This window comes from Triticum aestivum, chromosome 3D (assembly GCF_018294505.1).
Source record: "Triticum aestivum cultivar Chinese Spring chromosome 3D, IWGSC CS RefSeq v2.1, whole genome shotgun sequence".
NCBI classification, from domain to species: domain Eukaryota; kingdom Viridiplantae; phylum Streptophyta; class Magnoliopsida; order Poales; family Poaceae; genus Triticum; species Triticum aestivum.
In genome coordinates, this window is record NC_057802.1 from 193,744,845 (window position 1) to 193,756,200 (window position 11,356).

An 11,356-nucleotide genomic window follows, 5' to 3' on the forward strand; every position below is an offset into this window, starting at 1 on the left:
CAAACACCGGGGCACCGTTGATTGCTGGCTAAACATTGAGATGCCTTGTTTTTAAAATGTAGTAAATCCAAAACTCGTCTGAAATTCATGAAACTTGGCATGCTATCATGGAGCGGCATCAACATGCCGTGGTACAAATTTTGTCCCATTTGGGGCAGGTTTGGGTATATGCTTCTCACAAACCGGAGCTTCTCACAACAAGCATGATCGTTTTCGGTAGGTAACGTCCCACCTTTGGGAACAAAACGATATCCATTGCCTCTTATTGCTTTCAAAATTTTTTCTCGTGTCAACATAGAACAACAGGAGTGTTGTGTGAATTTTTGTGATTTTCCGTGGTTCGTTTGGACATTTTAATGCATTAACTGAGTTTTCAATGCATTTTATGTGGATAATTCAAATTTGAACTACATGCACATGCTCCAATGCATATAAATTTGCTGAAAAATGAAATCTGTGTACTTGGGTGCATGCTTAGGTCCCATGCAAGAAATGGGCATGAATTGCAAACACCGGGGCACCGTTGATTGCTCGCAAAACATTGAGATGCCTGGTTTTTAAATTCTAGTAAATCCAAAACTCGTCTGAAATTCATGAAACTTGGCATGCTATCATGGAGCGGCACCAACATGCCGTGGTAAGAATTTTGTCCCATTTGGGGCAGGTTTGTGTATATGCTTCTCACAAACCGGAGCTTCTCACAACAAGCATGATGGTTTTCGGTAGGGAACGTCCCACCTTTGGGGACGAAACGATATCCATTGCCTCTTATTGCTTTCAAATTTTCTCTCGTGTCAACATGGAACAACAGGAGTGTTGTGTGAATTTTTTTGATTATTTGTGGTTCGTTTGGACATTTTTATGCATTAACTCGGTTTTCAGTGCATTTTATGTGCATAATTCAAATTTGAACTACATGCACATGCTCCAGTGCATATAAATTGGTTGAAAAATCAAATTTGTGTCATTGGGTGCATGCTTTGGTCCCATGCAAGCAATGGGCATGAATTTCAAACACCGGGGCACTGTTGATTGCCGGCAAAACATTGAGATGCCAGGTTTTTAAATTATAGTAAATCCAAAACTTGTCTGAAATTCATGAAACTTGGCATGCTATCATGGAGCGGCATCAACATGCCGTGGGACAAATTTTGTCCCATTTGGGGCAGGTTTGGGTATATGCTTCTCACAAACCGGAGCTTCTCCCAACAAGCATGATGGTTTTCGGTAGGGAACGTCCCACCTTTGGGGACGAAGAGATATCCATGTGCCTCTTATTACTTTCAATTTTTTTCTCATGTCAACATAGAACAACAGGAGTGTTGTGTGAATTTTTTTGATTTTTCGGGGTTCGTTTGGACATTTTTATGGATTAACTGAGTTTTCAATGCATTTATTGTGCATAATTCAAATTTGAACTACATGCACATGCTGCAATGCATATAAATTTGCTGAAAAATCAAATCTGTGTACTTGGGTGCATGCTTAGGTCCCATGCAAGAAATGGGCATGAATTGCAAACACCGGGGCACCGTTGATTGCTCGCAAAACATTGAGATGCCTGGTTTTTAAATTCTAGTAAATCCAAAACTCGTCTGAAATTCATATAACATGGCATGCTATCATGGAGCGGCACTAACATGCCGTGGTTCAAATTTTGTCCCATTTGGGGCAGGTTTGGGTATATGCTTCTCACAAACCGGAGCTTCTCACAACAAGCATGATCGTTTTCGGTAGGTAACGTCCCACCTTTGGGTACAAAACGATATCCATTGCCTCTTACTGCTTTCATATTTTTTTCTCGTGTCAACATAGAGCAACAGGAGTGTTGTGTGAATTTTTGTGATTTTCCGTGGTTCGTTTGGACATTTTAATGCATTAACTGAGTTTTCAATTCATCTTATTTGGATAATTCAAATTTGAACTACATGCACATGCTCAAGTGCATATAAATTGGTTGAAAAATCAAATCTGTGTCCTTGGGTGCATGCTTAGGTCCCATGCAAGAAATGGGAATGAATTTCAAACACCAGGGCATCCTTGATTGCCAGCAAAACTTTGAGATGCCTGGTTTTTAAATTCTAGTAAATCCAAAACTCATCTGAAATTCATGAGAATTGGCATGCTATCATGGAGCGGCATCAACATGCTGTGGTACAAATTTTATCCCATTTGGGGCAGGTTTGGGTATATGCTTCTCACAAACCGGAGCTACTCACAACAAGCATGATGGTTTACGGTAGGGAACGTCCCACCTTTGGGGACGAAACAATATCCATTGCCTCTTATTGCTTTCAATTTTTTTTCTCGTGTCAACATAGAACAACAGGAGTGTTGTGTGAATTTTTGTGATTTTTCGGCGTTCATTTGGACAATTTTATGCATTAACTCGATTTTCAGTGCATTTTATGTGCATAATTCAAATTTGAACTACATGCACATGCTTCAGTGCATATAAATTGGTTGAAAAATCAAATTTGTGTCATCGGGTGCAGGCTTAGGTCCCATGCAAAAAATGGGCATGAATTTCAGACACCGGGGCACCGTTGATTGCCCGCAAAACATTGAGATGCCAGGTTTTTAAATTCTAGTAAATCCAAAACTCGTGTGAAATTCATGAAACTTGGCATTCTATCATGGAGCGGCATCAACATGCCGTGGTAAAATTTTTGTCCCATTTGGGGCAGGTTTGGGTATATCCTTCTCACAAACCGGAGCTTCTCACAACAAGCATGAAGATTTTTGGTAGGGAACGTCCCACCTTTGGGGACGAAACGACATCCATTGCCTCTTAGTGCTTTCAAATTTTTTTGTCGTGTCAACATAGAACAACAGGAGTGTTGTGTGAATTTTTTTATTTTTCGGGGTTCGTTTGGACATTTTTATGCATTAACTGAGTTTTCAATGCATTTATTGTGCATAATTCAAATTTGAACTACATGCACATGCTCCAATGCATATAAATTTGTTGAAAAATCCAATCTGTGTACTTGTTTGCATGCTTAGGTCCCATGCAAGAAATGAGCATGAATTGCAAACACCGGGGCACCGTTGATTGCTGGCAAAACATTGAGATGCCTTGTTTTTAAAATGTAGTAAATCCAAAACTCGTCTGAAATTCATGAAACTTGGCATGCTATCATGGAGCGGCATCAACATGCCGTGGTACAAATTTTGTCCCATTTGGGGCAGGTTTGGGTATATGCTTCTCACAAACCGGAGCTTCTCACAACAAGCATGATCGTTTTCGGTAGGTAACGTCCCACCTTTGGGAACAAAACGATATCCATTGTCTCTTATTGCTTTCAAAATTTTTTCTCGTGTCAACATAGAACAACAGGAGTGTTGTGTGAATTTTTGTGATTTTCCGTGGTTCGTTTGGACATTTTAATGCATTAACTGAGTTTTCAATGCATTTTATGTGGATAATTCAAATTTGAACTACATGCACATGCTCCAATGCATATAAATTTGCTGAAAAATGAAATATGTGTACTTGGGTGCATGCTTAGGTCCCATGCAAGAAATGGGCATGAATTGCAAACACCGGGGCACCGTTGATTGCTCGCAAAACATTGAGATGCCTGGTTTTTAAATTCTAGTAAATCCAAAACTCGTCTGAAATTCATGAAACTTGGCATGCTATCATGGAGCGGCACCAACATGCCGTGGTAAGAATTTTGTCCCATTTGGGGCAGGTTTGTGTATATGCTTCTCACAAACCGGAGCTTCTCACAACAAGCATGATGGTTTTCGGTAGGGAACGTCCCACCTTTGGGGACGATATGATATCCATTGCCTCTTATTGCTTTCAAATTTTTTCTCGTGTCAACATGGAACAACAGGAGTGTTGTGTGAATTTTTTTGATTATTTGTGGTTCGTTTGGACATTTTTATGCATTAACTCGGTTTTCAGTGCATTTTATGTGCATAATTCAAATTTGAACTACATGCACATGCTCCAGTGCATATAAATTGGTTGAAAAATCAAATTTGTGTCATCGGGTGCAGGCTTAGGTCCCATGCAAGAAATGGGCATGAATTTCAGACACCGGGGCACCGTTGATTGCCGGCAAAACATTGAGATGCCAGGTTTTTAAATTCTAGTAAATCCAAAACTCGTGTGAAATTCATGAAACTTGGCATGCTATCATGGAGCGGCTTCAACATGCCGTGGTAAAATTTTTGTCCCATTTGGGGCAGGTTTGGGTATATCCTTCTCACAAACCGGAGCTTCTCACAACAAGCATGAAGATTTTTGGTAGGGAACGTCCCACCTTTGGGGACGAAACGACATCCATTGCCTCTTATTGCTTTCAAATTTTTTTGTCGTGTCAACATAGAACAACAGGAGTGTTGTGTGATTTTTTTTATTTTTCGGGGTTCGTTTGGACATTTTTATGATTAACTGAGTTTTCAATGCATTTATTGTGCATAATTCAAATTTGAACTACATGCACATGCTCCAATGCATATAAATTTGTTGAAAAATCCAATCTGTGTACTTGTTTGCATGCTTAGGTCCCATGCAAGAAATGAGCATGAATTGCAAACACCGGGGCACCGTTGATTGCTGGCAAAACATTGAGATGCCTTGTTTTTAAAATGTAGTAAATCCAAAACTCGTCTGAAATTCATGAAACTTGGCATGCTATCATGGAGCGGCATCAACATGCCGTGGTACAAATTTTGTCCCATTTGGGGCAGGTTTGGGTATATGCTTCTCACAAACCGGAGCTTCTCACAACAAGCATGATCGTTTTCGGTAGGTAACGTCCCACCTTTGGGAACAAAACGATATCCATTGCCTCTTATTGCTTTCAACTTTTTTTCTTGTGTCAACATTGAACAACAGGAGTGTTGTGTGATTTTTTTTGATTATTTGTGGTTCGTTTGGACATTTTAATGCATTAACTGAGTTTTCAATGCATTTTATGTGGATAATTCAAATTTGAACTACATGCACATGCTCCAGTGCATATAAATTTGTTGAAAATTCAAACTGTGTCCTTGGGTGCATGCTTAGGTCCCATGCAAGAAATGGGAATGAATTTCAAACACCGGGCCATCGTTGATTGCCGGCAAAACATTGAGATGCCTGGTTTTTAAATTCTTGTAAATCCAAAACTCGTCTGAAATTCATGAAACTTGGCATGCTATCATGGAGCGGCATCAACATGCTGTGGTACAAATTTTGTCGCATTTGGGGCAGGTTTGGGTATATGCTTCTCACAAACCGGAGGTACTCACAACCAGCATGATGGTTTTCGGTAGGGAACGTCCCACCTTTGGGGACGAAACAATATCCATTCCCTCTTATTGCTTTCAATTTTTTTTCTCGTGTCAACATAGAACAATAAGAGTGTTGTGTGAAATTTTGTGATTTTTCGGGGTTCATTTGGACATTTTTATGCATTAACTAGGTTTTCAGTGCATTTTATGTGCATAATTCAAATTTGAACTACATGCACATGCTCCAGTGCATATAAATTGGTTGAAAAATCAAATTTGTGTCATCGGGTGCAGGCTTAGGTCCCATGCAAGTAATGGGCATGAATTTCAAAAACCAGGGCACTGTTGATTGCCGGCAAAACATTGAGATGCCAGGTTTTTTAATTCTAGTAAATCCAAAACTTGTCTGAAATTCATGAAACTTGGCATGCTATCATGGAGCGGCATCAACATGCCGTGGGACAAATTTTGTCCCATTTGGGGAAGGTTTGGGTATATGCTTCTCACAAACCGGAGCTTCTCCCAACAAGCATGATGGTTTTCGGTAGGGAACGTCCCACCTTTGGGGACGAAACGATATCCATTGCCTCTTATTGCTTTCAATTTTTTTCACATGTCAACATAGAACAACAGGAGTGTTGTGTGAATTTTTTTGATTTTTCAGGGTTCGTTTGGACATTTTTATGGATTAACTGAGTTTTCAATGCATTTATTGTGCATAATTCAAATTTGAACTACATGCAGATGCTCCAATGCATATAAATTTGCTGAAAAATCAAATCTGTGTACTTGGGTGCATGCTTAGGTCCCATGCAAGAAATGGGCATGAATTGCAAACACCGGCGCACCGTTGATTGCTCGCAAAACATTGAGATGCCTGGTTTTTCAATTCTAGTAAATCCAAAACTCGTCTGAAATTCATGAAACTTGGCATGCTATCATGGAGCGGCACCAACATGCCGTGGTACAAATTTTGTCCCATTTGGGGCAGGTTTGGGTATATGCTTCTCACAAACCGGAGCTTCTCACAACAAGCATGATCGTTTTCGGTAGATAACGTCCCACCTTTGGGGACGAAACGATATCCATTGCCTCTTATTGCTTTCAACTTTATTTCTCGTGTCAACATAGAACAACAGGAGTGTTGTGTGAATTTTTTTGATTTTCCGTGGTTCGTTTGGACATTTTAATGCATTAACTGAGTTTTCAATGCATTTTATGTGGATAATTCAAATTTGAACTACATGCACATGCTCAAGTGCGTATAAATTGGTTGAAAAATCAAATCTGTGTCCTTGGGTGCAGGCTTAGGTCCCATACAAGAAATGGGAATGAATTTCAAACACCGGGGCATCGTTGACTGCCGGAAAAACATTGAGATGCCTGCTTTTTAAATTCTAGTAAATCCTTAACTCATCTGAAATTCATGAAAATTGGCATGCTATCATGGAGCGGCATCAACATGCTGTGGTACAAATTTTGTCGCATTTGGGGCAGGTTTAGGTATATGCTTCTCACAAACCAGAGCTAGTCACAACAAGCATGATGGTTTTCGGTAGGGAACGTCCCAGCGTTGGGGACGAAACAATATCCATTGCCTCTTATTGCTTTCAATTTTTTTTCTCATGTCAACATAGAACAACAGGAGTGTTGTGTGAATTTTTTTGATTTTTCGGGGTTCGTTTGGACATTTTTATGGATTAACTGAGTTTTCAATGCATTTATTGTGCATAATTCAAATTTGAACTACATGCACATGCTCCAATGCATATAAATTTGCTGAAAAATCTAATCTGTGTACTTGGGTGCATGCTTAGGTCCAATGCAAGAAATGGGCATGAATTGCAAACACCGGGGCACCGTTGATTGCTCGCAAAACATTGAGATGCCTGGTTTTTAAATTCTAGTAAATCCAAAACTCGTCTGAAATTCATGAAACTTGGCATGCTATCATGGAGCGGCACCAACATGCCTTGGTACAAATTTTGTCCCATTTGGGGCAGGTTTGGGTATATGCTTCTCACAAACCGGAGCTTCTCACAACAAGCATGATCGTTTTCGGTAGATAACGTCCCACCTTTGGGGACGAAACGATATCCATTGCCTCTTATTGCTTTCAATTTTTTTTCTCATGTCAACATAGAACAACAGGAGTGTTGTGTGAATTTTTGTGATTTTTCGGGGTTCATTTGGACATTTTTATGCATTAACTCGGTTTTCAGTGCATTTTATGTGCATAATTCAAATTTGAACTACATGCACATGCTCCAGTGCATATAAATTTGTTGAAAAATCAAATTTGTGTCATTGGGTGCATGCTTAGGTCCCATGCAAGAAATGGGCATGAATTTCAAACACCGGGGCACTGTTGATTGCCGGCAAAACATTGAGATGCCAGGTTTTTAAATTATAGTAAATCCAAAACTTGTCTGAAATTCATGAAACTTGGCATGCTATCATGGAGCGGCATCAACATGCCGTGGGACAAATTTTGTCCCATTTGGGGCAGGTTTGGGTATATGCTTCTCACAAACCGGAGCTTCTCCCAACAAGCATGATGGTTTTCGGTAGGGAACGTCCCACCTTTGGGGACGAAACGATATCCATGTGCCTCTTATTGCTTTCAATTTTTTTGTCATGTCAACATAGAACAACAGGAGTGTTGTGTGAATTTTTTTGATTTTTCGGGGTTCGTTTGGACATTTTTATGGATTAACTGAGTTTTCAATGCATTTATTGTGCATAATTCAAATTTGAACTACATGCACATGCTCCAATGCATATAAATTTGCTGAAAAATCAAATCTGTGTACTTGGGTGCATGCTTAGGTCCCATGCAAGAAATGGGCATGAATTGCAAACACCGCGGCACCGTTGATTGCTCGCAAAACATTGAGATGCCTGGTTTTTAAATTCTAGTAAATCCAAAACTCGTCTGAAATTCATATAACATGGCATGCTATCATGGAGCGGCACTAACATGCCGTGGTACAAATTTTGTCCCATTTGGGGCAGGTTTGGGTATATGCTTCTCACAAACCGGAGCTTCTCACAACAAGCATGATCGTTTTCGGTAGGTAACGTCCCACCTTTGGGGACAAAACGATATCCATTGCCTCTTACGGCTTTCAAATTTTTTTCTCGTGTCAACATAGAGCAACAGGAGTGTTGTGTGAATTTTTGTGATTTTCCGTGGTTCGTTTGGACATTTTAATGCATTAACTGAGTTTTCGATTCATCTTATTTGGATAATTCAAATTTGAACTACATGCACATGCTCAAGTGCATATAAATTGGTTGAAAAATCAAATCTGTGTCGTTGGGTGCATGCTTAGGTCCCATGCAAGAAATGGGCATGAATTTCAAACACCGGGGCATCATTGATTGCCGGCAAAACTTTGAGATGCCTGGTTTTTAAATTCTAGTAAATCCAAAACTCATCTGAAATTCATGAGAATTGGCATGCTATCATGGAGCGGCATCAACATGCCGTGGGACAAATTTTGTCCCATTTGGGGCAGGTTTGGGTATATGCTTCTCACAAACCGGAGCTTCTCCCAACAAGCATGATGGTTTTCGGTAGGGAATGTCCCACCTTTGGGGACGAAACGATATCCATTGCCTCTTATTGCTTTCAATTTTTTTTCTCATGTCAACATAGAACAACAGGAGTGTTGTGTGAATTTTTTTGATTTTTCGGGGTTCGTTTGGACATTTTTATGGATTAACTGAGTTTTCAATGCATTTATTGTGCATAATTCAAATTTGAACTACATGCACATGCTCAAATGCATATAAATTTGCTGAAAAATCAAATCTGTGTACTTGGGTGCATGCTTAGGTCCCATGCAAGAAATGGGCATGAATTGCAAACACCGGGGCACCGTTGATTGCTCGCAAAACATTGAGATGCCTGGTTTTTAAATTCTAGTAAATCCAAAACTCGTCTGAAATTCATGAAACTTGGCATGCTATCATGGAGCGGCACCAACATGCCGTGGTACAAATTTTGTCCCATTTGGGGCAGGTTTGGGTATATGCTTCTCACAAACCGGAGCTTCTCACAACAAGCATGATCGTTTTCGGTAGATAACGTCCCACCTTTGGGGACGAAACGATATCCATTGCCTCTTACTGCTTTCAAATAGTTTTCTCGTGTCAACATAGAACAACAGGAGTGTTGTGTGAATTTTTGTGATTTTCCGTGGTTCGTTTGGACATTTTAATGCATTAACTGAGTTTTCAATGCATTTTATGTGGATAATTCAAATTTGAACTACATGCACATGCTCAAGTGCGTATAAATTGGTTGAAAAATCAAATCTGTGTCCTTGGGTGCAGGCTTAGGTCCCATGCAAGAAATGGGAATGAATTTCAAACACCGGGGCATCGTTGATTGCCGGCAAAACATTGAGATGCCTGCTTTTTAAATTCTAGTAAATCCTTAACTCGTCTGAAATTCATGAAAATTGGCATGCTATCATGGAGCGGCATCAACATGCTGTGGTACAAATTTTGTCGCATTTGGGGCAGGTTTGGGTATATGCTTCTCACAAACCAGAGCTAGTCACAACAAGCATGATGGTTTTCGGTAGGGAACGTCCCAGCTTTGGGGACGAAACAATATCCATTGCCTCTTATTGCTTTCAATTTTTTTTCTCATGTCAACGTAGAACAACAGGAGTGTTGTGTGAATTTTTTTGATTTTTCGGGGTTCGTTTGGACATTTTTATGGATTAACTGAGTTTTCAATGCATTTATTGTGCATAATTCAAATTTGAACTACATGCACATGCTCCAATGCATATAAATTTGCTGAAAAATCTAATCTGTGTACTTGGGTGCATGCTTAGGTCCAATGCAAGAAATGGGCATGAATTGCAAACACCGGGGCACCGTTGATTGCTCGCAAAACATTGAGATGCCTGGTTTTTAAATTCTAGTAAATCCAAAACTCGTCTGAAATTCATGAAACTTGGCATGCTATCATGGAGCGGCACCAACATGCCGTGGTACAAATTTTGTCCCATTTGGGGCAGGTTTGTGTATATGCTTCTCACAAACCAGAGCTTCTCATAACAAGCATGATGGTTTTCGGTAGGGAACATCCCACCTTTGGGGACGAAACGATATCCATTGCCTCTTATTGCTTTCAAATTTTTTTCTCGTGTCAACATGGAACAACAGGAGTGTTGTGTGAATTTTTTTGATTATTTGTGTTTCGTTTGGACATTTTTATGCATTAACTCGTTTTTCAGTGCATTTATGTGCATAATTCAAATTTGAACTACATGCACATGCTCTAGTGCATATAAATTGGTTGAAAAATCAAATTTGTGTACTTGGGTGCATGCTTAGGTCCCACGGAAGAAATGGGCATGAATTACAAACACCGGGGCACCGTTGATTGCTCGCAAAACATTGAGATGCCTGGTTTTTAAATTCTAGTAAATCCAAAACTCGTCTGAAATTCATGAAACTTGGCATGCTATCATGGAGCGGCATCAACATGCTGTGGTACAAATTTTGTCCCATTTGGGGCAGGTTTGTGTATATGCTTCTCACAAACCGGACCTTCTCACAACAAGCATGATGGTTTTCGGTAGGGAACGTCCCACCTTTGGGGACGAAACGATATCCATTGCCTCTTATTGCTTTCAACTTTTTTTCTCGTGTCAACATGGAACAACAGGAGTGTTGCGTGATTTTTTTTATTATTCGTGGTTCGTTTGGACATTTTTATGCAATAACTCAGTTCTCAATGCATTTTATGTGGATAATTCAAATTTGAACTACATGCACATGCTCCAGTGCGTATAAATTTGTTGAAAAATCAAATCTGTGTCCTTGGGTGCATGCTTAGGTCCCATGCAAGAAATGGGAATGAATTTCAAACACCGGGCCGTCGTTGATTGCCGGCAAAACATTGAGATGCCTGGTTTTTAAATTCTAGTAAATCCAAAACTCGTCTGAAATTCATGAAAATTGGCATGCTATCATGGAGGGGCATCAACATGCTGTGGTACAAATTTTGTCGCATTTGGGGCAGGTTTGGGTATATGCTTCTCACAAGCCGGAGCTACTCACAACAAGCATGATGGTTTTCGGTAGGGAACGTCCCACC